The 5,527-nt window shown below is 35.1% G+C and overlaps 1 pseudogene; it reads right to left on the bottom strand.

Moving 5' to 3' along the window:
- Positions 1–226: 226 nt before the first annotated feature.
- Positions 227–369, bottom strand: LOC113896757 (annotated as a pseudogene).
- Between the last annotated feature and the right edge of the window lie 5,158 nt (positions 370–5,527).

Below are 5,527 nucleotides of genomic sequence, written 5' to 3'. Positions count from 1 at the left end.
TTCCCTGTCTTTGGCCAGGGAAAGACCCCAGTCTTTGGCCAGGAATATCATAAATTAGTACAGTAGGAGACAAGCCCACAGAAATAAAGCTGTTCCTCAACCCTGCCTAACTGGTATTTGCTACTGTTACAATCAATTTTAGTTGGACTTTCAAACACTTGTATCTCTTTCAGTATATAAATGGATTTTTTACTTATTTTTATTTGTTCAAATTCCACCCCCCCACACACAACTAGTGCAAATTATGCAGTTCACGCTTCCACATTTGGGGAAATCACAAGGATTTTGGATCTACATCTGGAATGCAATGGATGAATCTCGCCCTGGGAAAACCACCTTCCTTATCATGGTATCTCCACTGTTGAGTATTCAATATAATAAATACATTTTTTAAGATTCTTTCTGATGTGGACCATTTCATAGTCTTAATGGGATTTGTTACAATATGGCTTCTGTTTTATATTTTGTTTTTTTTTTTTTTGGCCACAAGGCACATGGAATCTTAGCCCCTTGACCAGGGATCAAACCCACAACCCCTACACTGGAATCAGAAGTCTTAACCACTGGACTGCCGGGGAAATGTCAATAAATGAATTTGTTAAAGTAAATTATTTTTTGAATAAAATACATACTCATAAAATGGCACAAATCATGAATGCACAGTTTAATGAATTTTTGCTAACTACACATATTCATCCACCCAGTAAGCTGACCAGGAAATTGACTAAATTGAATATAAGACCACATCTGAAGCTCCGCACACATGCACCTTCAGGTGCTAAACCCAATAATCTGCAATATGAGACAGAAACACTTAACTGAAAATAAAATGATCATAAATTTAAAACTAAACAAATATTTTTTAAATTAAATAGTTATTTTGTTTAGAACTAGGTTAGTTGCTCAGTCATGTCCAGCTCTTTACAACCATATGGACTGGGAGCCACCAGGCTCCTCTGTCCATGGGATTCTCCAGGCTACAATACTCCAGGTAAGGGAATGGAGTGGGTTGCCATTCCCTTCTCCAGGGGATCTTCCTGGCCCTGGGATTGAACCCAGGTCTCCAGCATTGCAGGCAGAGTCTTTACCATCTTAGCCACAAGGGAAGCCTTTTATTTGTTTATTTGTTTTATATGTACAACAAAAATACAATCTAAAATGTTATACCATATATATCATAAAACATAACACATGCTACACAGCACATACTATATAACATATATAATATATATTTTAAGTTGTGATAATTTTATCAATAAGTTTTCTGTTACATTTGGTTTTAAATCATTGATGGAAAGAAATTATATTTTATTCACTGTATACTTCCTGAGAATAAGTAAAATACTTTGTATAAAATAAATAATAAAATATTGATTGAATTTCTATTTTTTTCAATTTCATCTCTATAGTATTTTTATTTTTTGAATTTGCTAAGCTGTCACATGCTTTGTACTGCATTTAATGTGCTGCTACTGAAAACTGGTGAGTGAATATGTTAATTTTATTCACCTACAAATTATGTAAAATTGTATAATTATCTATCTGATATAATTTTAAGATAAGATTTTTCTTTATTATCATTTGTACCTGCATATTAAGTTTTGGTGAGCTTGCTCATTTTTTTAATTATTAAATTTCAGCCCTACTATATTTATAGTGCTATAACTCAACATCAAAATATTAATTTTTATCTTTTCTATCAAGATCTATATTAAGTTCCTCAAATAATGCAATTCAGAAGTAATGCAATCAAGTGAGTGCATTCCTGATAAATGTTTCATGGTCAAACAAGATTTTTAAAATTACCTAAAAGGAGATTTTTAAAAATAAATGATCAAAACAACCACTTTAGTGGGAACCTAATTAAAAAGATCATTAAAAGTGAAATAGTCACACTCAAATTTAATTATAAATCTGCTCTTTTTCCTTCCTCAACATACTGTGCTATAAATGTTTACAATTGGTTAACCTATAATTAACAATGTTTATTACTTGAACTGCTCATCAAATAATTACCATGGCAACATTTTAATCAAACATGGTTGAATTTAGAAGACTACAAATTAAAATAGAGTAAACTACAAAACATGGTACATTCTATCTCCAAAGAAGATATTTTCACCCAATTTTTATGTTAAACATTTTCTTCCAAACTTAGTCATATTTTGCATATTTTATATTTGCTCTTTGTGATGTATGATTTAATTGTCAACTGTTATTCTCATTCTACCATAAGACTGTCAAAGTTTTAAAGCATAATGAAAGGATCCTAGGAATAACAGTACCTTATGATCCAACAATCCCACTATTGGGCATATACCCTGAGGAAACCATAGTTGAAAAAGACACAAGCACCCCAGTGTTTATTGCAGCAGTATTTTCAACAGCTAGGACACAGAAGCAACCTAGATGTCCACTGACAAATGAATGGATAAAGAAGTTGTAGTACATACACACAATGGAATATTCAGTTCAGTTCAGTTCAGTCCCTCAGTCGTGTCCAACTCCTTGCGACCCAAGGAATCACAGCACCCCAGGCCTCCCTGTTCATCACCAACTCTCGGAGTTCACTCAAACTCATGTCCATCGAGTCAGTGATGCCATCCAACTATTTCATCCTCTGTTGCCCCCTTCTCCTCCTGTCCCCAATCCCTCCCAGCATCAGGGTCTTTTCCAATGAGTCAACTCTTCGTATGAGGTGGCCAAAGTACTGGAGTTTCAGCCTCAACATCAGTCCTTCCAATGAACACCCAGGACTGATCTCCTTTAGGATGGACTGGTTGGATCTCCTTGCAGCCCAAGAGACTCTCAAGAGTCTTCTCTAACACCACAGTTTAAAAGCATCAATTCTTTGGTGCTCAGCTTTCTTTATAGTACAACTCTCACATCCATACATGACTACTGGAAAAACCATAGCCTTGACTAAGTGGACCTTTGTTGGTCTCTGCTTTTTATATGCTGTCTAGGTTGGTCATAACTTTCCTTCCAAGGAGCAAGCGTCTCTTAATTTCATGGCTGCAATCACCACCTGCAGTGATTTTGGAGCCCAGAAAAATAAAATCAGCCACTGTTTCCACTCTTTCCCCATCTATTTGCCATGAAGTGATGGGACTGGATGCCATGATCTTAGTTTTCTGAATGTTGAGCTTTAAGACAACTTTTTCCACTCTCTTCTTTCACTTTCATCAAAAGGCTTTTATAGGTGAAGACATAAGTCTAAACACTGTTATAGAAAAAAAGTCATACACTAATATATGAAATAAAGGGATGACAAAGCAACAGTTATCATATATCAACATGAAGTGAAATATATAGCAAAGTTTCTACTCTGTTATTCCAGATGATGGAGACAGAACTCAGGCACATCACTGTGTACACACTTATGTGCTCAAGAGAGGGAAGCTATCCAGGTATCACATTACAAACTTTCATCCAAGTTAGGAAGTGGACAGATGCCTACCAATATAACCATGGGAACTTGTTATGGTAGGACCAGAAACTGGCTTAGTGGGTGGTTACCTTAAGGACAAGAACACCAGGCAATCAAGTCAGTCATACAAAGGAATCAGTATACTCTTACCACCCACTTCTGCTTACACTCAGGAAGTTGGTACTTTCTTCTGAACAGTTCAGCCTGCTGAGTTAACACACTGTTAAGTTACCAGGGCAGTCACAGGGCAAGGAAGGCCATAGGAAACAAACGGCTTATGTCCGTCCTCTTATACCTTGTAGGAATTCATTTTTTAAACAATACATAAAGTTACTGAAGATACAAGATCCATGGATCACGGTCAAGAAATGTGCCATGAATAAACATAAAGTACGTAGGAGAAAGGATCAACAAAACCAAATATGTCTAAAAAAAGAGAAACTTTAGAATCGTGATGAAATAAAAATTCGTATTCTAAGCCAAGTCAAGGAAAATTTGAACAAGGCACTTGTGCATTGTAAAGCTGCATTAGGCATCAACCAATCCTCCCCAAGGGCAGCAGTATCTGCTCAACGATAGACAGCAACATTCTCCTAGCCTCAGCAAGATAACTCCTTAGGAGATAACCTTTTCTTTCATAACCTTTTTAGGGGCTATGATGACCCACGACCCACTACTCTGTTCATGTAGCCCTAGATTGTGTAAACTGTCAACAATATGACATTTAAAGCACAATTCTCTGTCTTATAGACTTAGGTAACTGTGCTTTGACCTCTAATGGGTAGAACAGTTTCAGAGCTTTCTGTGAAGCTGATCCCAGGTTATAGTCCTCAATTTGGCTCAAATAAAGTTTTCCATATCCTTCTTAGATGACTGATTAATTCTGTTGTCATCATAGTACAGCAGTTGGAAATATTCTGTGGGAAAATATTCTGCTACTAACACCTAGAAATTACAGAGAAACCATAAAAAGCATCATTTAACTCGTGTGTCTGAACTCTCTTTCACACACACACACACTGTCTCTGTGTGTGTGTGTATATATATAGTTTACTGGCACTGCTTCCCCATTTTTTGAACAATGGAACCCACATTTTGTTTTGTACTGGGTCTCATATATTACACAGTCAGCTATGATGCCCAAAAAGAAATAAACCCAGTGTTGCTTCCTCTTGGTTGTGCACTAAGTCGTCAAATAGCAACAAAAGCAAGTATATTCTGGAAGGAAAATCCTCAATAATATTTGTCAGAATTAGAGCAGGGAGAGCCCATTCACGCCTAAAGTGAAATGGCCCTTACTAAGTCTCTGCGCCTCTGGATTTAAAATCCTTCACTGTCAAAGTGGCAAAATCATGAAGTTGCTGGCAATATATGTGCATATACCTGGTATGAACCTACTACATAAATATTAAAGACTTGGACTCATACACAGAGTTTTGTTTCATACATTTTTATTTTAACCAGGAAACAATGAATTTTACCCTTTCATGGCAATTACTTGAGTAATGGTTTTAACGACAGCACAATATGCCATCTAATACACATGTCATAATTTATTTGTCCATATGTATGAATGTGTAGTTTAAAAAATAAACAATCATATCTTTAAACTGCCTTCAATTCTGATTATTTCCTGTGAAAAATTCCTCAAATTAGAATTATCTCAACCTGTTTTCTTTTAATTTTAAAAGCTTTTCAAAGATTATGTTTACTCACTGTTCATTTAGACTTTTTATAATCACTACTATATTTTTCGTATTTTTAAGTTTTGAAGAATTTATTGTCTTGATCATGTATTTGGGAAAACAATTTGCCTTTTCATTTGAATACTTTGAAAACTCTTGCTAGTCATAAGACTATAAATATTTACAAGTTGTGATCTGTGAATCTCTGAGATTTGTGAGTTGCACTTGGTGTGAGTTTGGCAATGGCTAGGAGTCGAAGATTATCCATTTATTTCTTAGTTATTACTGGATTATTTACATTTATTATACATTATATAATTACTATTTGTTATGGATTATTTACATTTATTATGGATTATTACATTTACTATAGATATGTGGATAATCCGTATACATGGATTATTTACATTAT

This window comes from Bos indicus x Bos taurus, chromosome 7 (genome assembly GCF_003369695.1).
Source record: "Bos indicus x Bos taurus breed Angus x Brahman F1 hybrid chromosome 7, Bos_hybrid_MaternalHap_v2.0, whole genome shotgun sequence".
NCBI classification, from domain to species: Eukaryota; Metazoa; Chordata; class Mammalia; order Artiodactyla; family Bovidae; genus Bos; species Bos indicus x Bos taurus.
This window is presented reverse-complemented; position numbering and strand designations above follow the sequence as displayed.